The sequence below is a fragment of the Opisthocomus hoazin genome, chromosome 7 (genome assembly GCF_030867145.1).
Source record: "Opisthocomus hoazin isolate bOpiHoa1 chromosome 7, bOpiHoa1.hap1, whole genome shotgun sequence".
NCBI lineage: Eukaryota > Metazoa > Chordata > Aves > Opisthocomiformes > Opisthocomidae > Opisthocomus > Opisthocomus hoazin.
In genome coordinates, this window is record NC_134420.1 from 18,135,891 (window position 1) to 18,163,144 (window position 27,254).

At 39.7% G+C, this 27,254-nt stretch overlaps 1 protein-coding gene across 1 annotated transcript in view; it reads right to left on the reverse strand.

Moving 5' to 3' along the window:
• The window catches only part of MOB2 (MOB kinase activator 2), a 114,723-nt gene that overhangs the window by 74,845 nt on the left and 12,624 nt on the right, over positions 1–27,254 (reverse strand). The gene's annotated exons all lie outside the window — the stretch shown is intronic.

Consider the following 27,254-nt stretch of genomic DNA (forward strand, 5'->3'; position numbering starts at 1 on the left):
ATACATCCACAACCAGTGGCTGGCTACTACTAAAACATCATCTCATTCTATTAACTGAAAATCTGATCCAGAAATCATGTTATTTAAAACTGAAATCAGTTATAGACCACCTACAAACCTTAGCTAATATGAGCTAGCTAATAAAACATAGGTGGAGTGAGCCAGATATTAAAAGCATAGAAAATTAAGTCTGTCAGCTATAGAGTCAATGCAACATAAGGAGACACAGTAAACCACCCCATTACCATCCGAGACACCCATCCCCTTGCCACCGGAAAGATGGACTCTCTTTACTTAAGTCAGTGATTTACTAACCAGACTCTTAGACGAAAGCTAGGGACTTGTGAGTATGGGTCACAGAAAGCAGACTGAAATCCAGCAAGTACGGTGTGAAACATTTGGCCTCTGATCTGAAGACACGCCATCTGATAATATCCTTGGCACTGAGCTTTCGTACTGACCTTTCCCTGGTTGGCTCCCTAGCTAGCAGGTGTCTGAAAAACTTCGTAAGAGCTTGAGTGTGGAATGGAAAAGAAAAAAAAAATAAGAGAGAGATATTATAATCCTTTTAAAACTCATGCAGTTAGTCATACTTTGAAGAAAACCTAAAAAAATAATACAGAATTTAAGCACACAAAGAAAGCCAAGGGATCAAACTGATTGAGGGAAAGTGGAGAGGAAAAGACAATGAGTGCAGTAATACCTGAAAAGGCACTTAATCACCTATCAGGATACGCAAACAGAGCAAAACAACAAATAGGAATGAACATGTATTATGATTAATGGAGATGATGACTGCTTTTATCTGTTAAATTCTACATGTTGTTGCTTTTAAAAAAGGATGTGAAGTGCACAGGCTTGGTCCAACAGTAACAGCTAGGCTGTAATAGGCTTAGGGATGAGTGAATAGACAAATAATTTTGCACTAACTATTTTTGGCACAGTAGTGGGAAATACAAGAGGTTGCTGCACTGGAACTTAAGCTTTACTTCCACATACCTGTTTTCAGCTCTGGTTTTGAAGATAAGATCAGTCTAGCACTTAATGTGTAATGACCATTCTCCTTGCATCACAACAATGAGCTCTCTCAGAACTCAGAGAACAACTCTAACAGCAACTTTATCACAGCCCAGGACAAGAGCACACTAAGAGCAGGAACAAAAGGCTAAAGTTTGTATTACAAGTCTCTCAGTTTTACGAGCACCCAGGTCTACCAACATCATGAAAAATAACGCGAGATAATCATACAGAAGATAGGACAGTAATCTTACAGATTACTATTTTTGAAAAAAGCAGATGCTGAAGCCACAGGCAGCTTAATTAAGGACAGCATCTATCTTCCCAGCCAAGATATTTTCCACTGTCACCCTAAAAACTCATTGTAACACCCTTCTCTCTTTGTAAGCTGCACAGGGATACAGGGATTTTTCGTACTGATTTGAAGCTAAATAAATGGCTATGCTGTGTTTCTTCCACATTCTATTCTGAACAGGACTTGCAGAGAAAACAGACCATAAGGGAATCCAGCTAAATAGTCACTGCCTATTTCATTCTCTAAGGGTGGTTAAGGTACACTTGGCCCCTTTCCATGTGTATTCCCTGGAAGCACCTGATTTGGGTTGCTATTTTGGTATCTTCATACCTAAGTTTGTTTAAATAAAGCAACTATGATCTTTCAGCCTACAAGCTCTAAGAAAATCTTTGCTCCAAGACAACCATATTCTGTTACCAACAGAGGAATGCCTCTGAACTGTCTGCAGCGGGTGTTTTTGTCAATAGGGCATTGGCCTGTGTAATATTAAAAAAGTAAGTATTCACTCCTAGTAAATATATCTTCAGTATCCTTAGCTTTAGTATCTCCACTCACCCTGAAACTCCATTGAAATCACTGTTTCTGTAAAGCTATGTGGGAAATCAGTAATTCTTTATCCAACTCTACAGACAGTCCTTGGAGTTTGGAACTGACTGCTATAGAACCACTCATTGTTACAAAACTTAAGGATTATGCAAAAGCTTGCATCCACAATATTTTTAAGTAACTCATACTGCTATTGCTTTCAGAAAAGTATTTTCTGCTAGTGCTAGGAAACTGAAGGGGTGGAGTACTTTGAGAGTCCTTGGAAACTGGACATCCACGTTGGCGGAAGCAGTGGGAAGCAACGCAAGAATTCTTGCCCATACACAACCACGTCCCATAAGATCCAGGGAAAAAAAAAAAACATGATTTCAAGCTCACTCCAACACCCTGCTCATATTACTTTATTTTTTTTTGCAAGTCAAATATCTGTTCTGAGGTTGTGGTTCAGAAATCTAACCTAACATTTTATTACAGGGAAGGGCTCTTCATAAAACTGTCCAAATGGCCTACCACATCTTTCATACCAACAGACACATCTATTCAACTAGTAACGATTGATACTTATACACATATCGCACAACAAGAATACCTGAAAAAACGTAAGAGATGGAACCAAAAGAAAAATAAATTTAGACAGTTCTTAACACGTCAAGACTGTGATAGCACCTGAGAAAAACTGAAGATTAAAGAAGTGGTATTGGGTCTGCAGCAGATCCAAGAAGATGCAGAAGCATTTCAGACTGGTTCAGCCACTGGCCTACATGAAACCTAGAAATTAGTAGTAGTCAGTCCGCGCAGAGAGACTCTTAGCTTCTTGTAATCAGGCATAAAGAATGCCTGCTTTTTATTGCATTTGCCATATGCTATTTTCTGTGCCTAAAACTGGCAAGGGCCATGAGATGGGGGGTAGCAACGTTAGAAAAGGAGAAAGTGGGTTTCTGCTATGCAGTTTCTGTTCCAAGTACTTAAGGTCCTACTTGTTAATCTAGGGAGACTCCTAAACCACAAAATGAAAAATCATAACCAATTTCTTATCTCTTGCTTAGTAGCACACCACCTACAAAGCATGAAAGAAACAACACAGATAATTTACTTTGAGAAAACATTTCACAATCAACCCCTCAAACTAAGCACAAAGTGACAACACAGACCCTGCAGAAAGTACTAATAAACTCTCTTGTTCTAAGTATATCAAGAGTAACGTAGAAGTCTACTGAAGAAAGGTGAGAGGGAAAGAGCACTTGTAAAGTGTCATCAGTAAACTGCTTCTATCCTCAAGTTTTGTTTCATACAAAGAGATGTGGCAAACGTACATTACTAGCATTTATCATCATCAGAAAACGCTAGCCTGAGGCAGAAAAGCTGGACAGGAAACACACTCAAGACTTTGGATTCTCCCTCCCTGCTGCTACCTTCCCACATCCAGTCCTTCTTCCCCCTGTCCAGCTAAGCTCTGTCCCAGTTTTTGTCTGCACAGTACCAGCTCTTGTTCGCACATGTCTGTGCTAGTTAACATATAAAATGGTCTTACCAGCAGCAGCATAGTGAGCAGATGATGAATTCCATTCCAACAAAATTAACAGCAGGGGATTTCCGACAAGATGGCAATAGAGTAAAACACTGTTTGGATACTCAAAGAAACGTGGGAAGCCGAAGATAACTGATTACTGAAACATGACCTGAAATACTGGTAGCACTTTTCCAGAATTCAGCAAGATGCAACTTCTGGCAGGCACAGTGAAAAACAGAAAAAGGTTTTCTTCCAGAGGAAGGGTATACATAGCTCATGTCTTGAAGAGACAGCTGTGCCAAAGAAAGAAAAATGCTTTCTGACTTTCTTTTGTCTATCAGAATAGCTGTTATCTGAAGCTTCCTCCTCTTCTTTTAGGGTAGGACTGTTTAAAAAAAGAACTCCTCCCAATAAACGAAGATTTAGCAAGCATTTTGATAATGCTTTTCTCTATCTAGTTCTGTCTACCTTTCAAGTCAGTTTGGAAGCAGAGAGAGAGTAATTCCAAAAGAATAAATAAGTAATGAGAACTATTTTTTCCACTCCTTCTTTCCTCTTTTACAACATCAATTCCAGTGACTCAGACATATTAAAGAGTCCAAAATATCTGTTCAGTTTGTTGTTTTTTTCCTAAAACCCACCCACTTTCTTGAAAGGCACTGAAATGGTCATTTTATACCTGTTTTAAGAGATTTCATAAACTCCATTCATCTCTCTGCTTATTAGTCAAGAGGGAAAAATTTCCAGCAGCAGAGCCTTAAAGCTCCACCTTGTGGAAAATGCCTACAATAGACAAATAGGCTCCAGACTGAAAATGACTTCAAATGGCACTTACAATTAATAATGTGTTTGACATTTACACTTTGTCATCAGTCATCCATAGTAAGATAGCCTCCTAAATGCATTCTACCCCAGTAAAAAAACAAGCAGTGGGGGATTACCAATAAAATGAAAACCTGGTTTATTTTGTGGCAATAGAATAGTCATCCTGCATTGAACCAGCAGATAGCACCCGCAGCAGCCCAGAGCAGGTCTTGCTTTCACCACATTTGCTGGCTCCTGTGCACTGGATTTACTCAATTTGTAAGCAGGAAAACGGAGAATCACAGACAGATTTATCTGGCCAGGAGGCAGACAACCAAAGAATATAGCAATCCTGCCATTAAGAATAGATAAGTGACTAACAGAACTTCATCTTGTGATACTGGATTGACCGTAACTTTACATGGGTATTCTGAAAGCTATTCACAATCCTCCTCCAGCCATCTATTACAAACAAACTCAAGTCAATGTCTGCATTCAACCATTCCTAAAAGTTTGTATTGAGAACAGCACAGCACAACCGTACCTTGCTCATGACTATACAGCTAGTAGACTTTAAAAGAAACTTGAACCAGTACTGCCCTCTGCTGAAAGAGCAGCCTGCACATGAAAATTGCAGCAACTTCCACACCATACTATTTTTGTACTTCATTTACATACCTCGTTTTTCCATCTTCTCTGTAAGCCTTTATAATATTCAGGGTTCTGCTTTATCATGGTTTTTCCTGCTGCTTCTTCCCCATGAGGGCTACAAAGGCATCAGGTAGGTTTCTAAGTTTCCATACTATAATACCACGCCAGCACAGACAGACTCCAGAAATCAAAGAGTTTCTGCACTAATGTACTGCAGACACAGTTCATGTTTTTAGCAATGTAAGAGCAGATAAACAAAAACAACGGAAAGTGAGGTGTTCAAAAACAACCCCAGAAAAATGAATTTAAAATTTTCCTTTGTCATCTGCAGTACCCCAGTCATACAACAGTGTCATGAGATGTCCTTGTGTAGTAAACCCAAAATACTTAAAGAACATATATCCGTATTGATTCAATATTTTTAACAAATAAATATGCCATAATTAGTAATTGATTACCAACAGTAATCACGTTATCTTCTCCGGTATGAGCCTTCAATGTTTCTATTTTCAGTCAGTTGCTCCACTTTGATATTCAGACATTCATAACAACCTGAAACTCTGAATAACTTAAGGATTGAAATCTGGAAGTACAAAATCTGGAAGCAGTGTACTTTTAGCCACATAAATGTAATTTGGCTGAACAATACGTGGGCTTGGAACATTAAGGAGCGCAAAGTTTGAACTAGTTGAATGCAGGGTCTCTGAAGCTGTAGCGAAGACGTAAGCATGGCACTCAAAACAGAGGAAAGCAATCACTTCAGCAGCCTGTCCATTTTCTGATGCCCAGGAACTGGGAGAGCCTGTCTCTCAGACCCCAGGCCCCTGCTGGCAGTGGCCACCAGAAGATTTTCAAAGTCACCATGGGGACATGGCGTGCACTTCGGCAAGTTTCCACAGCCAGAGGTTGACTCCGTTCCCCAAGACCCACCCAAACCAGCCCGACCTCCCCGCGTGCAGCGCACCGGCCCTCGCAGGCGCGAGGCAGCTGTGAGGGTGCCCGCTGGCAGGCCCCGGCCCATCACCTGCACCAACCCCCAGCCCGCTGCCCACGCTCCGTTTCACTTTTCAGCAATGATCGTACCAGCAAAAAAATAACGAGCGATTACTCAGCCGGCAAGGAACAGAGGGCCTGGTCAGTTGCTGCACGGCGCCCTTCGAATCTGTTTCTCGGAGTGCATGTTAAACTCCACACGTTAAAAAAAGGGCTTGTTTGAAATAACCCTGAATATTCCACCCTTCCTCTTCTCTAAGCTATGCTATCTCCAACTCTGGAAGACCTCTCACTTCACACAAAGCCTCTGCGGGAAGGACAGACTTTCTCTTTTAAAGCAAAGGAACACATCCTAGGTGGTTCAAGGCAGATCCTGGATGCCCCTTTTAGTACAAAAGGGGCGGGGGCGCGGGCAACCATTTACTGGGGGAAAAAAAAGTTCTCGGCCTCTATGAAGTCCTCTGTACTTTTCACCGTTGGTGGCTGTTACCCAAAAAAGAGTCCAGATACAGGAGAACAAAACATTAAATTTATTAATAATTTTAAAAGCAACAGAAGAGATTAAATACATCCCCAGCACATAACCTGAACCAACTTACCTCACCTTTCCACACTGCAGTCTTTAAAATGAAACTACAAAATCTTTATTAAAAAATCTCAGTCCTTACTCCAAAACGTAGAAGCGCATCTTAATTCTTATAGTTCATGGAGCAGGAGCAAAATCAGTGGTAACAAAAACTCCACGTATGGACCAGAGCCCAAAAGACCATTTGTGTATTAAAAACAACGAAGCAAAGACCTTAAAAAAAAAAAAAAAAAAGGCATGTCAAAGCAAAATTATGTCACCACTGGCGTATGAAAATCTCTTGTTTAAATTAAGCTTTGACAATTCCTCTTCATGAAATCAAAGCTTCAGTCTAAAAATGACATCTAATACATAAAAGTGTCAAAGCCACTGTTCTCACTCTAACCCCCACATGAACCTGTCTACAAGGCTACTCACCTTGAACTACTGTTTTTTACTGAATAATCTCCATTTGCCCCCTACCTTGCTATGCTTGTATGCAAATATCAGGGGTGGTGGTTTGGATTAGCTTATTTGCAGCGCTAATCTCTGCGTTCAAGAATAGACAGACCACATTTCACTTGCGGAAAGGTACACCTCATTACCAAAGAGCTGAAGGAACACATTGAAGTTGAGAAAATAAGCACCTTTTATAATTTGTTTGTTTGTTTTGAGGAGAGGCTATATATAACACTTTAAAAAACACATGCAGCCAAATTGTTCCCGCAACAGTAGAAGCAACAACACACCTAACCTAGTTCACATCAGTCTTGTCGAGATAAAACCACATCATGTTTCTAGCAATTTCTTCTTTAGAAATCAAAGCGTCACAGCTGGATTATCGCCCTGAAAGCCCTGGGTGCTGCCACATGCTTGGTCACTATACCAGTATCTTTTGGCTTGGCAGCCTCACCATGCTTTAATCACCCTTCTACTTCAGCTGCCATATGCTTCGTTTCCTTGGCTGGGAGATACGCCTGCTGAACCACTTGGTCTGCAAGCTTAAGAAAAGCATCCATCGCATGAAAGGGCCAGTAGGAACTGACATATAAATTTTAACTCCACAACTTCAATTAGATTTATCATCCTACGGAACAAAAATTCATTACATCCCAAAGATCGTTCCAAGGAACCACAGGAGAGACCTGTCTGTCAACAGAAGCACATTCTAAATCTACTTTTCAGCATATCCTCTCCATTACGCATAGTTAAAATGGCAAAACTTCATAAAAATAAGGCTGGACTCGGGCTGTCAGGCTATACAGAGAACTAGATGCAAATGTTGCGAGTGCCAGAAGAATGTTCCGGACAGATAATTCACCCAAAGTAAGAGAACTGGGCAGAAAGCTTGGAACCACAAGAAATTCATGCCTATTTCACTTTACAATAATAAAATGAAACAAGTTTATTCATCTCCACCTTTCATACAAATTACAACCCACAGAGAGACTGAAGGCATGGAGCAAAATGCAACAATTTGCCATAACGATGCACTCCGACAGCTATACACATACCCTGACCTTTAATGCATGCAGGCCTCTTCTGCATGTTTAAAAGGAAGTCAGGTTAGAAGCGTAGACTGCAATGATAGATTACATGAGCCTCACTGACAACTCCTTCTATGCATTACATCAGTTTCATACATTTAGTAACTGGAGACATCAAGTAATTCTGTTGCCTACATCCTGACTGATGATCCTTGCCTGAGACTTCATGCAAAGTGCAGTTATGGTGTCTGCAGCTCTCCAATATAAAAAAAGGAGTAAGACGTGAACCAAACACCCCTCCAGCAAAGAAGGTTAAGCAGTGAAAAAACCCAAACCCTTGTTTGTAATACTGTGACAAAAATTGACCACTACAATTTAAAATAGCCAATCCGTTTTCTTTAGGAAGCTTGTTCTATCTGGAGAAAATACTAAATAGTAGTTTCAGTCACTTCCTTGGAAAGTGATTTTGATCAATAAACAGAAATTATAATAAAAGTATGGGAAGGCATTTCTGAATTCACTGCTGATATATGAATATATGGAAAGAAAACATTTTTCTCCTTAATTAGCATGCTCACTCTGTCTGACCTTTGAGATCTTTTTACGAAGCCTGAGAAGACTGACATTCTGCAACGCTGTCCTCACCCAATGCTGGAGAATAATTACAACACATGCAGTTGAACAGGCAGTCTAGTCCATGTTTTGGACTTTCACATCTACATAGATAAAATAACTAAAACCTTAAAGCCAGCCAAAGAAGAACTGGTAGCAAACTTGGTTTGCCCACCTGATACAGCCTGTGGGGAAGGGTCAACTGTTGAATAAGCCTCTTAAAAGGAAATCAATGTTTTGGTCCTCTGGGTAAAACTGTTGAGAAAGACATCAACATACACAAAAAAAGGTAAACATATGTGGCCTGCACTGATTAGAGTGTCCAGCCTTTTCATGCACTTGGAAAACACAAGCATTCTTTTGAATGCACATTTATATTAATTATTTCCTGCATTATCTACAGCACTACACACAGGCAAGCAGCTGGACTCTGGAAATTCAGCTTTTCCCTGCTGCTTTTCATCCTAATGTTACATAACGGACCACCCTTTATAGTGTGACTGCCATCCTTGCCTTTGGTCTCTGCTTTTAATGAGTTTTCTGGGTTTTTTTACAGTAACCTAAAACACAAGATTGGTATCTCATCATAAAACCTTTTGTGTCTAGCTAATTGGCAATGTCAGCATTATATCCTTAACAGAGAATGACCTAACCCATCTTATTCTGCATTGAAAGTAGAGAACTCCCCAATTATCTTCAAATACATGATGTTAAACATACTGCAGTTATCAGAGGCAAACACACACCCTTTGGCTTGCTGGGAACCAGCACACTTCTAGCTTTCCTGGTTTAAGACAGGATATCCACACCTGCAGTAGAGCACAATGACAGGAAAATCAAGTTGATTTTCAGAAGGTACTCTTTTCTCTGATAAAGAATATCCAGAAGCAACAAGCCACTTTCACCTATGGCAGGTTTTTTTTTCCCTAACATGACTACAGTATATTTGATTCTGTAAATTTGAGTGATCATTACGACCACTCAAAAAAAAAAAAAAAAAAAAAATCTGTCTCAGACAGCAAGCTGAGCTAATTAAAGCCAGCTTGCTTCACTGTTTCTGAAAAACTCTCCCACTGACCAGCTGACCAGCACAGTAATACTTCTCATCCATGGATATATATAAAAAAAAAATCACTTCCCAAAACCTGCACTTTCCAAAGCACTTCCCCTGCTACGTACACAGTACAAAAGCACACCCCCACAAAAGCACAGAGGTCAAAGGCAGAAGGAGAAATTGTCTTCATTTCTCCTTACATCTTAAATACAATGTCTTGCACACTGGCCCCAAAATCACCCTTCAGCCCTACACTGAAGTTCATCAAGGTCCCAGACTTTAATAAAAAAAGTCATACAGGCGAACTTAAAAGTTGAAAAAGAAACTAACATTGTAAGTTGAGTAAACAGAAAAACACTCACTAAAGCCACTGTAAAGAAATTGTAAAACAAAATACTGAACTGATAAACATGATTAACACTTTAATAATCATCACCAAAAAGACAATAAAATACGTTTAGTAACATTTCACTGATTTAGTTTATAAACTCATAGTGCAGGTGCCATATACAATCACTAATCGGGTAGTCTCATCCAGCACAGCACTAAGTGCAATCCAAAAATCTAGAAATCAGAAAAAAGTAGTTCGGATGTTTCAGAAAGGAATTTAAGTAACGGTCTTCCCTCTAGCACACCACTTATATCCTGAGCTTTTCCTAGTTAATATGAATCCTTTCCCATTTAGTATTTCCCGCTTTCTTGCCTAGAGACCTGTAAGGGGGATGTATCACCACTATGTTAAAGGCCCCCTATTACCATTTGCTTTCTCCCACCTTACGCAGACTCTTTACCCACATGCTAAGTACTTAGTTTACTGTGGAAGTTATTCCCAAAGGGGTGAATCATATTTTAAGAACATAGTCTAGCACTAACACATTTCATGGGAAAGTAATAGACTTCAGGTGAAATACAAAGACAAGGAGCATACTTAGTCATTATTACTGTGGTTCTGACTTCCAGGTTAATAAACATTTAACCACGATGCATGCAGCACAAAGAGGTATATTAGTTCACATCTGAAGAGTCTTATCCGAGCCTAACGTAACTTTTACCAGTTGTGCAACACAGCTGCAACTTTGAGATCCCCTTCACACAGCCACAAAAACTCATGCAGGAAGTCCTCCACTTCCTCTCATTCTCATTACACTTCCAGAATTGTACTTGCAAGAGAAGCAGCAGCATCCTTCATGTAAACATGGATCTCCTTGATTTGCTCAAGGCTGCACAATGTTCCTTTGGAAATACGTCACTAAGAGACCCAAAGCACAACACTCTCCATCTTCTCTATGTATGGCTGGGAAATACAATATTCACCTCCCAAGGTCATTATGAGGAATACCATTTATAACTCGCTAAGCTTAAGAAGCTGTACAGCTCTGCAGAGCTGTCACTTTAAGACAGCAGCTTAAGGACAGGGCAGCAGCAAAGCAAAAGGTGAGAGGGGAGTTTCCCTTTCATAAAGGTCTCAGTTCTCTCACAGAAACATTCTTTCAAAGAATCACCTTCTCAGGGACTGCAGAAAATTTTTGTGAAGATGCAGTAGTCCACAGCAGAGGGAAATCACCCTTGAAAACCCTCAGTCATGTACATTTAAATCATGTGTTATCTAACAGGCAAATGCATTACCGACTTCAAAGTTGATAGTGAAGATGGACTTTTTTTAACGAAAATCAAGACACTATGTTTTCCAAAGATGACTGAACACACGTAACTTAAACTAATTTTAAATACAGTGTTTGCTGTTACAGTCCTCTTGTCAGACAAGCATATCCCAGACCACCATGGAAAAATTATTCGTGAAAAATGTGTTCACAGTTATCATGTTACCAGTAATGCAACAGTAAGAAACTCAAAGCCTGACCAACAACATAGATGGAAATCTAAGCTGAAGCTACAGGACCCAAGAGTGTCACATTTCCTTCTCTCTGACTCAGGCCTGGAGATATCCGGGGGGGGGGGGGGGGGTGTGAGTCCACACACACAAAAAAACAAAACAAACACAACATCCAGGACAGTAAAGCAGGCCTCTGACAAACCTGCTGCATCACTGCCTTTTTCAGAGGCTCCCTTTAAAAGGTGGTTCAAGGAGGAGATTTATCCACCCTGAAAAGTGAAGTACTCAAAACACTGTTTAGAGCTTTCAACTGTAAATGCTGCCAGAACTCACTCAGCTTATTGTAATGGCAGATGTATCTTAAATTCCTGGTACTGTTTCACAGATAACTTAGAAACAAAATACAACAGTACCTCTATTGCCAACTCTCACTTGCTTTTTAAAATATATAAACAAGCCAAGCTGAACTGAAATCTTTGTTTCAAAACATCATCCTCATGATCACTTATTTCATGGGCTACAACGGTACAGTTATGTCTTGTTATCCAGTTAATCAAAATACAAGCACTTTTGACAGCGTGGCTTAGGAAAAAGAAGTCAGATTTTTGCTATTTCAGGGAAAAGATTCCATTTATAAAGTATAGTTTTCCAGAAACCCACATAAATACATCTGTATAGCACAGAAATTTCAGCTTATTTCTTCAAATGGTTTGCTGCTAATTCTTCCATTTAGCTGGTCTCTAAGAGTGCTTGCATTCTTCACTACCATATACCATACTGCTTCTGCAAATTAGGCTATTACCCAAGCAAAAATTTCCCTGTCTGGAGTTACTGGTGGCATCACTTTCCTAACATTAAATGTGTGCTGCATTTTCTGGTACCACAGTCTGTGTTAATACAAAAGTCATCCTGGGGAAAAAAGAAAAAAGCTCATTTGTGCCTCTGCCTATATAGACATTCCTAATACCTGCCAACATTCCAGCCCTCTTACCAGCTTAAATATCTCAAGGATACAATCATATCCAAGTCTTTTAAAATTAATTTTATCAGCAGATCTCAACGACTTATCTGGAAGTTAACCATTTTAGAGATGGGAAATGAAAGACAAAAAGGAACTGGAGAGATGTGTCTGAAGTCACCTGGCATACTAATAGCCAAATACAACACAAAAATCCAGATCTCTTAAGAGTCCTAAACTAGCACTCTGTAGCCACAGCAAGAGAATCTGAAATCCAGTCACAACAAGAGCAGCTCTGCTTCTAAAAAGAGTATTTTATTCCATGTTCACCAACATTTATTAGTAAATTCACCTAGGAAATATTTATAACAATATGGACACAGCAGAATCTTCTTCCTCCCTCCTTCTGGAAATGCAAGGAAATTTACTTGCAAGGAGCAAGTATTTTATCATCCTCACCAGAAACGGTTCTTCAAGGATTCAGTGAGGGTGGAAATCTAAGTAACTTTTCACATTCATTTCTCTGTGGTAGGTCCATGGTACACATTCAGCATAACCAAATGCAGGTTGCATTTTCTGCCACCTATGCGATACCCACTTTGTACCCAATTCAGGCTATACGACCATGAATTCGACAACTTCCAGGAACACCAACACTTGCTGAGTTTTTTTAGTTATGCTGAAGAAAGTACTTAGATACTATCCCATATTCTACAACATACCTCATTACTTTTTCTTATTCAGTATTTCCCCAACAATAGATATGCCACAGATCGCTGGAGTCCTCTCTGCTCGCCTACTACTCTGCCAACGCCAGTCACCCGCAGGCAGAGAGCACTCTGGCACCGACAGCACTCCCATTTCTCTTTTACAGTGCTCTCTGGCCCTGATGCATTACAATACCTAAAGGCAACCGAATAGCTACTGGGGATGGGGAGCTGGAAGAACAGACATCAGAAGCTGCGGGGAAAAAAGCCATCCTTCTCTTCTAGCAATATTACTCCACAGCTCACCTTCTCAATTCTTTCTCTGAGCACCTAGCAGCTTTGGAAGTGTCTTTGGAGACTGTATATGTTTTGAATATGAATTATTTCTGCCATTTTTTCTATTTTCAGTTATTTAAGAACAGGGCTGCAAGAGGGAAGCTGCACTCAAGAACTAAAAAAAGCCAAACCTTTCATATTTGATGATACTTCATTACTTCTAATTTTACACATTTTTATAACAAAACCCTGATGCAAATACTGTTGTGAAGTACTACTTCTCTTATTTATTCACATGGATGTATTATTTCAAGAACTTAGACCATTACTTTGTCAATAAAATGAACTGGTAAACTTTATTACACAAGACTGTTCAAAGGTACAGCATATTTTGGAGCAACCTATGTTCTCTCAAATATACATGCACACTTGTGCACAAACACCTCACAGCCCTAAACCAAAGGGAATATCACACATCCTCCTACCCATGCTATTCTTTTCCAGTAACTCCTGCAGTGCGATGTTGTTACATTTGTGTTTATGGACAGCATGTTTCTCTATTTCTTCTACCCTTAAAAGCAAAGTTCAGCGATTTGCCTGTGCTGAAAAACACCAGCTAACACTTACTAAACTGTCACACAAAAAGCTGATAAATCTCTACTCCTTGAGGATACCCTTGAAGTAATCAGACAGCCCCATCACCTCTGGCCTTCCAAGGCCTGCTGGATGAAGCTTACACTGGCGGCGGCAGGTCCATCTGCTGAGTGGGTGCCACCCCTGTTTGAAGCTGTCAGCTACCATGCCCACAGAAGAGAGCTCTGAGACTAGTTTCTCCTGGAGGGCCTTGGTGGCGAAGGTACACAGATGTTCCTCCAGGTAACTCATGCAAAAAATAAACTGATTCATCATCAAGAAGAACGGCTAAACTAAACAGAACCTAAAACTGATTAGTTAACAGAATTCACAGCACCATAATTGTAAAACCTGGTGAAGGACACTGGCTAATGAAGAAACAGCAACTCACAACACAATTGACATTGTACTTTCAAGGTTTCTCTCCTGAGCTTGACCGAACAGGCAAAGGGATGCTGAGAACAGTGGAAAAAGCTACATGGCTTGTTAAAACAGGGAATGCTGCCCTTTTCAAGTGACTAATGTATTTTTTTCCTCTCTAATTGCATTTAGCAGGAAAGTGATATTAGAATAAGCGGCTCCAGGCAGTACATTTCTCTTCTAATTATTCAGTACTGATACAGTTTTGGTAATTGCCTTTGGACATTTTAGAACAGGCATTATGATAAACATAGAAGAAAAAAATGAAAAAGATAGTTTTTCATCAGAAAGCCAAGTACACATTAATCTGGCACTGCAAGTAATTTGTCGTCTTGTTTGTATCTGAAAGTAATGTTAAGCTGAGGAAAAAAAATTTCATAGTAAATCAGAGGCCTAGCATAGTCATAGCCAACAGTAGCATGAAACTTGTACAATCAGACCATGTCTACGTAAAAGTAAACTCATCTATACAACAGTTAGTCTTGTGAAGGTTTGTAAAATGTTATCGGTAATAACTTACGAGCTGCAGGTTGAAATACAAATATTGGAAAAGCAACAAACCAAATCTTATGACATACTGCTGGTGCTGTAGCTAATTTTTTGCATTTTTATTTTCAGTGTGAAAATAATGCAGCGGTAACTACCATGCACTCACCTGCACATAAAAATGCCCCAGTGCAACACAAAGTTTTCAAACAGATCCATGCTGGAATAATCAAACTTGGATCAAGCTCTGGTAGGGCAACAAAAGACACTCATCCAACAGTTGCTGGCTGTTTTCATCACAGGGAAATACCTCCAGCTTACAGTTCTGTTCCTTTACAGCTGCGCAGTCCTCATGAACCAATACATTACGCCACAGTGCAATCTTGCAAGCCAAATAATACTGGAGAGGAGTTTCACCTCTCTCTCTGCGTTCTTGCACTGGGAGCATGCAGATGGTAGGTACTGGCACACTGGGTCCATCCCCCGTTCACAAAGCTTTCGATGGCTGTCTATGAAGCATTGACCTTAAACTGCCATTGGCCTCTAGCAAGACAGTCTGATTTGTGCTTTGTTATTCTAATACATGGATTTGCAAAGCATTCTTGAAATATTTTGCTGAAAACAGACTACTTGTACTTGGTTTTCTCAACAGCACTGTCATCCCAGTCATTAAAAGCTTAGTGGAAGCCATACTTCCATGAGTTGTGAGGAAAAATTTCTTACCAAACATCAGGAAGCATTGAACTACCAGCCTGCACTTCACCGTGTAAATACTGCACGGCAGAATTAAGTAATTTTTCTTTTCATCCCACAAACATTAGCTACTCCTTCTCCAGATTCTAAAACAATACGTGACACTAATTACAGATTTTGCCTACTAACTGGCTACAAAGCATCATTATCATATCCTTCAATTAAGGACAGAGTGTTCTACTTCCTTAATGGTATCAGATTTTGCCTGCTAAATAACTACAAAGCATCATTATTGTACCCTTCTATTAAGGTTATGGTGCTTTGCTTCCTTAATGGTGACTGACCAAACAATACATAAGCTACAGGAAAAGAGCGCCATTCCTCTCTCATGCTACCTGCAGATTTGATTAATGGTAAGAATCACAGAATGGTAGGGGTTGGAAGGGACCTCTGTGGGTCATCTAGTCCAACCCTCTTGCCGAGGCAGGGTCACCTACAGCAGGCTGCACAGGACCTTGTCCAGGTGGGTCTTGAATATCTCCAGAGAAGGAGACTCCACAACCTCCCTGGGCAGCCTGTGCCAGGGCTCCGTCACCCTCAGAGTGAAGAAGTTCTTTTATGGTAGTCAGTGCTACAGACAGCAAAATGCAAGAGAGGCTCAGATGAGTACCTGGTCTTGCAAGAACCACCACATTTCTTCAGCAGTCAATCTTAATACATAAAATACTCAAGACCTTAGTTCAGACTTTGTGAGTGCATGGTTCTGCAAGAGTACTACAAGATGTATTCACTTTCGTTTTACCAGGAGTTAGTATTGATCATCACAACTACATATATAAAACAGTCTGGAAGTACAACCAGCTGTCCCAAATGCTCCTGAGCAACAGCACTGGTATTTGCTGCACGGGAAGCACTATTTCACCATTCTTGAAAGCAGAAGGCCACCATTTTGCTGAGAGCCAGAAGAGGTGACTACAGAAAAATTACTCTCTTCAGGCGATGCCTGTGCTCTCTTCAGATGGGGATACAGGGACTTTCTTAACAGCAAGGTGCCCCAGAAACGAAAGATATTATCTTCAAGAGGAAGATTCTCTTGAGCAAACGAGACCAAAACTGTTGTGTAATTTTTGGAAACACAGAAAAACAGTTTTAATCGGTAATGCACTGCTTTTTAAAGTTAGCTTCGATTCCAATTCAATCACAAGTGGCATGGCTGAGAGCGTGGTATTTTCTGCGCTGCTGGGGTGGCCGGGGTCCAGGCCATCTGCGCGGAATGCACGGCAGGACATTCCACCCTTCCGCCAGCACGGCCAGCGGTGCCAGCCGCTCCTGCAACCCGCCGAGGGGATAGGGAGGGATCTTCTTTTGTTTTCCTTATTTGTTTATTTGCTTTACTCTGGCAGCAGGCAAAGGGCTCTTCTCTTGCCAAGTTCATTACCATTGTAAAATGTTCCCAGTTACACTGAGTAGAGCATGCTACAGTGAGGAGGAAAATAACCTGTAAAGTTTACAATTACACTACAGGACTTTCTAAGCCTTGATTTTAGGAAACAGGCGAGAGCTGGACATAGCACATCTTTCCTAAGTGCTAAAATCCACACAGATCTCTCGGTCAAAATATTTCTTCCAAATTTTTCAATAAAGTTTTTTGTTAAATTGAAGAATCACCCAAGTGTTATCAGCCTCTTCATTTAGTGATCCTCTACAAACCTCTTCCAAACAGTTCCAAAAGTTTACAGGTTTATGTTTATGTATGGGACTATTCAGCCATAGCTGATTTATTAATTACCATTTTCTAGAAATGACGATCAATTTATTATTATCAACATTAAAAGGCGTGCCTGCATCTCTTTGCCCCCCATTAACTCTCTCCCTCATCCCACAAAGTTCTTGGCTCCCACTCATTGAGTGCAGACATAAATGGTTGGTGCGGCATCTCGCAGTCTCCTAAAGATGACAAACTAACCAAGCAGCAATATTCTGCTAGTGGCAGAACTGATTCAGGAAAATCCCATCCTCCTTTTCCTCAGGGGCACCACAGCCTACATCAGCCCTTATATACAACTGTGCTCTGAGGGAGTGAAAAATGCTACTTAAAAGCATTTCCAAGCAAGCACCCATTATGCTTCAAAGACAAGATTAAGAACTCTAGCTGTTTCACTTGCAAAACTCTGGACACCAAGCTGTCACGGCCATATAGAGTATATGTACAGGACAAGCTTATACTCTTTTACAACACAAGAGTTGTTCCATGTCTACTGCACAATTCAGACATTGCATGTTTTCCTCTAAAGAGATTGTATTTGCTGACTTGCCTCTTATGTCAAGCTTCTGGTCCCAAAATATATCTACCATTCTGCCACTTCTCAGATCAGCCTGTGCTATATAAGCATGGTCTAAGCTGAAAGAGACAGGAGACCTTCCTCTCCAAGAAAGAGGAACCCATTCTTGTGTAGCAACTAGAAGTTCTCCGAGCGCAGCAAGAGTCAGTACAGAACTACAGTCTGACTGCAGGAGCAAGGCTGTCCCTTCCAAGACAAAGATAACCAAAATACAGTACTTGTTTGGAAGGCATTATTCTCAAGGCTCTTCTGCTCTGTTGGAGAGCAAACCATTTGCTTCATATATTAAGAAACTGATAGAAGACCTGAGCACAGTAATAACTCCTGACCTGAGCACAGTAATAACTCTATAATAGACTACAGGAATACTGAAGATCCCACAAAACCCGTATCACCTTCTCCAAATACCCGAGCCAAGAATTAAACCCAGAAATCTTTCATTGCTTTCACTGTGGAAAGATTTCACAGTTACCCTGTATACAAAAAGAAAGCAGTAAGCTGAATGAATGCTTACCATCAGCCCTTAACGAGCTCAAGCTCAGGAAAAAGGATGAGAGGAGAAGCAGTAGAGTAGGGATAGCATCAAAAGCAAGCACTCACCCACCACTTCCTTAAGGCAAACAAAAGGCACAGAAACCGGTCAAGCTGCTGTAGGCCCTCCCCAGCTCATACCTGCCCACAAAATCCCACACCACCAGACGTGAACATTTTGAAGACCCCTTTTGAAGTTACCCTTTTGTGAAACGTTCACACATTTCTCAGCAGAAAAGGAACAACAAAACTTTACCTAAAATAAGCCATCCCTCCTTCGCCACTCCCTCCCTACCCCGAGGGATTTAAGAAGCATGCACTGCCATGATCTGACAAGGGGTAATCCAATAAACCAGACAGCCTCCCTCTCGCCTGCACAAGGACACAGCTGTTCTGACTCCTCATCTAGGCCTCGTATGTCCAAACACTGTCTGTAACAGCTCAGCCAGATCTCTACTGAAGTAGGAGGTGTCATGCACTCCTCTAATCAAGGCTGCAATTAGACCCACATGCAGATAACCAAATCCTGAAGGCTTCTTCTGACACAAAAAGATTAGTTAGAGCTTGTATTTTTTTCACCATCGCTTTTCACCTCCTATCTCTGTTACAGTAGCTCTGCTAAAACTTGGTACGCTACCCAAGCAAAACCGCCACCAGCTAATCTCTAAAAGGCACCAGTGCTCTCTCTCTCCCCGCACTGCCCCAGATGGATCTGTCCACAGAACAGAAACAGCTGCTCCTGATAAACCTAAATGGCTGCACTTCACATTCTCGGCAGACCTCTAAAGCCCTGCGTCTCAGCACAGCATGCTTGGTCCTGTAACAAGTGTACTGACACACTGCCCCTTGCACCCTGGAAGCGCAATTCCTACTGTAAAAAGTGCACAATATCAGAAATTCTAAGAGTGGATTGAGTCACAAGAATGAATGTACTCTGAACAGCAGCTAGGTAACTTCAGGTTGAACAAATTCCAGTCATCTTCAGTGAGTCACACACAAAACAAAGTACAACTTGCAAAGAAAGCGAATTAAGAATATTCTGTTATAACGTATTTTAGTAAAGAACTTTCTGTCATTTCGTATTAAAGTGTATTTTATTTTGTAGGTTACATGCTGGATTTTCACATCTCAAAACATCTGGCTGGGAGCATGTGGCAATAGACAGTATGTGATGCACATTCTACTTCCCAACTTCTCTTTGGTCCCCTGACCAGCATGAGTTTGCCATCTCTAGCACTAAGAGCAAAGGAGGACATTTATCATTATTGTTCTATAATTGCATATTCAATAAACAGGATTTCATGCACAGCAGCTGCATCCAGCAATGGGCAGTGCGTTTTATGAAAGTCAGTTCTTTACCAGAAGATTAAATCTAACTACCCACAAAGGAAATCCATTCCTGCCCCCATGCTACACAGCATCCCAGTTCAGGAGAGTTATGTCAGCAGAAAAAAAAACAGCAAAAGAAAGATATAATTTGGAGTTGAGCTTTTTGCTGGCTGTTACCATAGAGGGTGACAGAACACAAAAGAAACAATACAGAATGAATCTGATTTGCATTCACTTTGCTGTAGCAAAGCAACTTGAATATAAAAGACAGCTAGCCTAATTTTAGCAGAAAATAAGCTGATGTACAAGCTATTCCTTCAACAACAATAATCAAGTTAGGCTAAATCTCAGCTAAAAAAACTACACTTACAGAAAGCATCTGTTAAAACCTATCAACCTAATTAGCATTTTCCCCAAAAAATTCACACATGTGTACCAACCATCACCACAAATCCCCACAAGATGTGCAGCAATTAAACAGGACACCTGGCAAGCTAACAGCAAAATGTTACTACCACCATTAGAGTTGAGTCCGCTTCCTCTCCATCATCCTCTCAATCTTCCCTCTGTGCCTCTCCCATGCAGAGGTATTTGTGCAGCAGTACAGTGAAACAGATCAGGAACCGACCCCAGTTAAACCGAAATGCTGTTTACTTGCCATTAGTTTTAGCCTGCATCACCAGCAGGATCCAATTCCTAACGAGATCCCTCAAGCACTTGAGCTAGCAAGAGGGGAACAAACAGCTGAAACAGTGAGAAGAGAGCACTTCTCACAGCAGTCCACTTGGCCCAAAGTGCTCAGGGAACTATGGCATAAAATACATAGTCTTTGTGTGATATGAAGATTTTTGTTATAGGAGCTGAGGTGCTTTTTATAAACTTTTTTACTCCTTGTAAATCTGTATATTTAAAGGTCAGTTCCACAGAAGAGTCTTCAAGGATGCCTTCACATATCCTTCAGTTGTTGCTAAAACCCTGTTCTGGAGAGAAAGTAAAGTATATGTATTAGGAAATTTAAAAAAAAAAAAAAAAAAACAAAAAAAAAACACACCACAACAAGAGATGTCACATGGAGTGAGCAGACCAAGGTACCAAACATGGGATACTTATGCCAAGTCTAACAAAATGAAGAAGTTCCACAGAAGTCAACACCTCTCTTCACCCTCTCCAGAAGAGCAGTTTAAAAAAAACAGAGGAAGGATCACAACAGAAGTGATCAGGCACAACTGATGTAGCCAGAGTTCACAGGGCCTGAGGCCTGCTCTTCTAGCCCTACAGCTGTGGTTACTAAAGATGCAGCGATATGGACATTTATGCTGGGTGGCACATTATTGCAACTGGCAAAACAAACACGTGCTTGTTTTGCCTCAAGACAAAAATTCTCCTCCTCAAAGTGATCCACCCCATTTCCTCCCTCTCAATACTATACAAGCACATTAATGTTTTTACATTTTCAACTCCACATTGGTAATTCCACATTCACCTTCTCCAGTCTCAGTCATGAGCAGTAGCAATACATTTATTATATCGCTCTTTTCTTGCCCAGCTGCATGCATACTAGGAGAGGAACAGTCCTGTGTAAAACAGATTTTTATTGATGTTGATTTTGTGCCATAATTTTATAGCTTTCGTATTTCAGTGTGCTAATGTTTTGTTCAAAATAAATCCAAACGATACAAAATGATGAGCTAAATGTAGCATTTAATTTTCCAAATAGTACTTGCACATTCTGCATTTCGATACATATGCTAATACCTACTAATTAAACCATAACAAAGACTTTAAATATAGGAATTAGGGAGAGGAACCTTCCAAACCAGTTTATTCATTATATGACAAAACAAACATTAGCACCATTTCTCCTGTATAATGATGCAAAATAGTCTCAATAGAAGGGGGGGGGGGGGGGGGGAATAGTTCTAATAGGAAAAAAAATTGAGGAAAATTAAACAAAAAAACTATGCATTACAAATTTGCCATTTCCTTCAGTATGTCCTGCCTCTAACAGTGCTGAAATAAAAAATTATCTAAATTTTACCACAGCTCAAAAACAAGAGATACCACAGTTTCTAGGTGATACAGCACAAATTTTAGGTACAGCATTAGAAGTGAGTGGCATAAACACCATGGAAGGGCTGAATGATGAAATCCATTCCGCAGTATTATGGTTAAATTCTCTGTAGCAAAAAATAGTCTTATTGTTTTAAAGGACCAGGAAAATTTCTACGCTCGTATGCTTTTTTACATAGATGAAGGCATATTTTACTTTTTATCAACACTGTAACTACATTAAGAAGTTGTTTTACAGTAGCCTACAAAAGAAGATGAAGCAATATGATTTCACTGAATGGGAAGATCCATTTCAGCACCTTGTACTAGCAATTTAATACCAAAGACCACTGAGACAGAGCTAGAGGTTAATAGCAGTCATCTTCCTAGTAAAACCCCTTTGATACGTTCTAAAAGCTCCTTCTTTTGTAATACTTAATTTCTATCAATCATTCTGCTTTTGTATTAAGCGCATAAGAAAAATCATATGAAGATATTTGTAGTGAGCATATGCTGAAATCCTCAAAACTATTTCAGCATGTCAGGAATAGGCTGTTACACTATTAGAACTGCAAATCGTGTCACCCTTAGCAAGTAACCAGCAACAGGCCACTCAGAAGTGCCTGGCAATGGAAGCAAGCTTTACCTTACAGTTAACCCATCTCAACTTTGCAGGCTTGCTTACCTCAGCAATCTGCACATTTGAAAGAAATACAGCAGTAGGAAGCGAGAAGTTTATATTTCTGTTCCAGTCTGCTGCTTTCGATATTTGTGCAAGTTCATCTGTGGTTACACTGTTCCATAATGACAGCGTGAATATTCAAACTGCTACCAGACTACTTTTTCCTTAATACACACCCTGAGAAAAAAAAGCTCCGAACCACAATTTACCTACTTCTTTATTGGTATCATCACAAAATACTTCTAAAAAAGCTACAAAGCCATCCATTAGTTAAAACAACCTTGCTAGTTGTTCAACTCTGACACCATTTATGAACATACGCACTTCTATCCTTAGCATTCACCACCTGTATGAGATGCAGTCACAAGACATCCTTCAAGCCACATTCTCAGTAGGAGCACAAGACCAAAGGAAGTAACACAATCTGAAAACAGGATGTGCACAAGAGATTTTCTGCATACACATTCCCAACTTACATCTTCAAGGAAGATGGGCAAGGAGAGAACAGGCTCAAGCCCGGAGCTTTACATAACTGGCAAAACAAATAAACAGCAATAAGAGGACAGAACAACAAGATTATGCTCCGAATGCTCTTGTCTAACTGGAAGGCAAAGCCAAGAAGGCCCGCAGGAAACACAGGCTAGAAGCAAACTGTCTTCTTTCCTATTTCTTCAGTGTTTAAAAACATCCCCAGTATGCATAAATCAAGATGTTATTGGCAGTGAAAACAGAAGCCCAGCTTAACTCCATAGCTACAAGGCTCTGTTAATCCCTCTCAACATTCTCACTAGGGTCCCTAGCTTTCTTTTGTTCTCATAATATCAAGCTATGACAATGATACACATGAAAAATTTGTATTCACTTGTCAGATAATGGGCAAAAATATCTCCCTCGTAGGTACAGTAATGCATATTAAAGCAAGCAGTGGCTACTGTGGCATATGGACAATCATTCTAATGTTTGAACACAAATTTATTTACTGCAGCACCCAAAACACCGAGAACACTCACAGCTGTAGTCTAACGTGGATCAACATAAAATACCAACGTCATTACTCATTTTTTTAAGACAATCGGTCTTTGGAAACATTCCTAGTTCATGCATACATCAGCTCTGTTTTTTAATATTGCAAGGTCTAGCAAGAAAAACGCTGCCATCAGTAAACTTACTGGAGGGAGAAATTGGAGCAATAGAAAGCTATAGTTCTCCCCTACAAAAGGGGAATCCCCTGCTTTGGCACAGCCATGCCAAAAATCCACATCACTTTTCTTTCAGCAAGATGTATCACAGTGAAGTCTATCATGGAGATAACAAACATGTTGCTGCCACAGTGCATCTGAGGTAGCAGGCACTGTATTTTTAACTTTTCTTTGTTTCCCTTCCTCTCCCGTCTGTGAACTATTTTCAAAATTATCCAAAGAATTAATCAGCAACTTCTTCATTGACTTGTTTTGGTAAAAGGCATGCCTTCTAGAGGAAAAAGGATGAAGGAGACGCAGCACTTCTAAAGTTTGCACAAGTTTGCATATTAAAGGCTCATAAGAGCTGCTACAGCCTTCTTTGCTCCCTTGACATATGATGAGGTCATCCGTTAGATGATAAAGCACTTAATGTTCTTCAAGTGATGGTGGAGAATGCAATACCTGAACAAGTCAAGTTCTACTGTATTTTTAAGGAAATGGAATCCCACCGGGAAGAGCTGAGGTACAAGACTCAAATGTTGGACACTGTCATACTTTAGTTATCTTTTGAACTGAGTTAGCTAAACCAATGCCAATTATTGTAAAATCTATGTGGACAATAACGTGTACACAACAGTTTTATAACAGTTTGATTTAAAAACTGCTAAAGAACGAAGCCAGGGAAGAGCACTGGGTTTTTGGCCTAAACTGAAAACAGTTCCAAGAAATAGAAAAAGGTCATTTCCAGTCACTACACAAACCTGATTTATTCTCAGCATGATACCAACAAATCAGAGGCAGCATTCAACTGATCAGCTGCTTGAACTGGCTTAGTTATACTTCACTCCTTGCAGTACCCGACAGAATCATATTTTCTCCATCTAACATACTTAAACATTTATTTACTTACCTCCTGATCAACACTTTTCCGCTGTATTTATACTACATAAACAAAATAAAGCTAAGATTACTAAGCTAGCATGTTACTAACCATAAAACTTCAAAAATACAAAGTGTATTTAGACCACATGCCGAGATCTCTCTTGTGCATATACAAGAAAAAAAAAACCCACACAACACACACACACCCCAAAACCCACCAACAAGTGAAGCACTCGCCTGATGAGGCAAAAAAATAATCATTATTCTTTTATATCAAGGATCCTCGCCATTGGCATTTTGGGGGAGAAACAATTCACTTTGGCATTTACATAATTTTAAGTGGCAGTTACATTTAGGGAAATAAGCACTTTCAAGCAACGATCTTTTTGTTTCATCCCTCCAGATGCTAAAGCAATTGCAGCTGAAGGATTATAATTAGCAAATTGTGCTTAAACATTAACATTATATTGGACTTGGTTTAAAATAAAATATCACAAAAAGTTACCATAGACTGAAAACAACCCTTCAGATTGTGACAAAAGTTTATTAAAACTTCAGAAGCTTCAGCTCAGAATAGCCAAAAGGAGTATGCAAGTCATAAGTATTTAAACTGTTCACAAAGCACTGCAGATTCCACGGGACCAAGGCCAATGTACCATCTGCCACCTCTGAAAAAACATCCCCAATCCAAGTAGATACTTGTTTTCAAGAAAGAGCTATAATAAAAAAAAAAAACCACCCACAAACCAACAAGTAAGTATAGATGAGAAAAACAACAATAGATCAATAATACAACTCACATATATAACCAAGTGGTCTTGTTTCCAAATTTACATTCTATTCTTGCTGATATTAAAATAGAATCCATCTCAATTCTTACCTCTTTCTGGGGAAGAAATAAAAAAGCCGGTGTATTTTCACCTCCAGAAAACTAGTAATAAAGGAAGAGCACCACGGTGATTCAATATTAAACATCCTGGGATTCTTTTAATTCCACGGAATTTCAAATCTTCTCCCCCAAGAATAAATTTCATCTTTTTCCCTCATTATCATTGTATTATCAGTATCTTTAAAAGTTACTACAAGGATTAACATATGTCTAATGACAGTCCCAGTCCCAAAGGTGGCATTTCAACAACAGGGAACAGTAAATACTAGAAAAAGAGTGACTTCTTCATCCTTGGGAACCAGATACTGTAATTCAGGGCCTCTAAAGAAATGCAAGAATGAAATATTCATGAAGTCAGCTGTCTTGTTAGCATAACAAATCTGAAAAAGTTTATCTTAGTCCAAAAAGAATTAATTTAAAACAAGGAAGAAGAGATATCAATTACTTAATCTTTCTGTAAGACACGTCAGGGAGGTGTGAACGCATAAACAGCCCTGACTTAAAAATCAGGAGGAAAAGCATTCCACTGGTACTTAAGTTTTCAAACTTCAAATCAAATCAAATCACCAACCGATACATTCAGTACTTTTGTAAGAAGAAACAGATTTTGAAAATCTGTGTTACAAAAGTTATTTTAGAAAGGAGTTATATTTTTTGTCCCTCTGTAACAATCAGATTTTAATGAAGTATTTCAACTTTCTGTACATTGAAAGGGGAGGTATTTGCAAACAGAAGAAAAGATTAAGCTTTATCATGCTGTTATATAAACATATTCTGGACATCTACCTCTGCATCAGAGGACCACCCATAACGCAAAGTAACAGTATACCAAGTCCAATATTCTATTTCTGACAACAGTCAACACTGAAGTGATTCAGAAGACTCCATAAATCTCTGGAAATGCACCTAATTGCCCAACATCATCTCCAAAGAGAAATTTCTTCCTGGCTCTGACTGCTCAGCTTTGATGCATGGACTGAAAACCAGTATTATCCTAGCTAGTACTCTGGCTAACATGGTTAATCTTTACAGAACTGTATTATTTACCTTAGTGAATCATACAATTTAAACCCCATAGCTCAACTATGGGCTGTATACAAAAATTCTTCCTATTTATTAGTATTCCAACCTTCCATCGTTACGCAAGATGCCAAAATTGTTCTTTATTGTAAAAGTATACTGGCAAGTCAACTGTCTTTAAATCCGCTTTTGCCTTATTCTCCCTCCATTTTTGAACTTGCTGTTGCTTTTCCACATGATGAAGCAGAGCAAGTATTTACTGAAACCTAGTTAATCTGAAGTTCTCCTGGATTTGATTTTGTAACAAGAGCATATTGGAGTATTCATTCTTTTTTCAGAGGTCAGAGACAGTGCCTGCTGTGATACTCACATTGTTATTTTACTACTGAACACCAAAAAATTGGCACAAAGAAGCAAACTCAAAATAAGATTAAAAAGTAAGTAACAGTTTCATGTCAGTAGCTGGCTGTCACTCTAGAATAATATTTGTTTTAGCAACCCCAAGTTAATGAGTAGCCCATAGCTCTGTGATAACCATTGTCCTCCTTGGATATTAGGCTCCTTTTTGGACAGGTTTATCTCACACTATTTTTACTTCATGTCCTGTGCACTCCACCCACTTCGCTAGGCTCCAGGGATCTTAGGGAAACAAGACATGGGGATAGTTCCTGTAAGCAGCCACATTATTACTTTCAGTGGGAAAATGGATCCAATTTGGATTCGTTGTTCCCAGAGCTGTTTGGTCCTGCCTTTTTTTTGGCATGTAAAAAATCCATATACTCAGGTATATACCAGCAAAACGATAAGC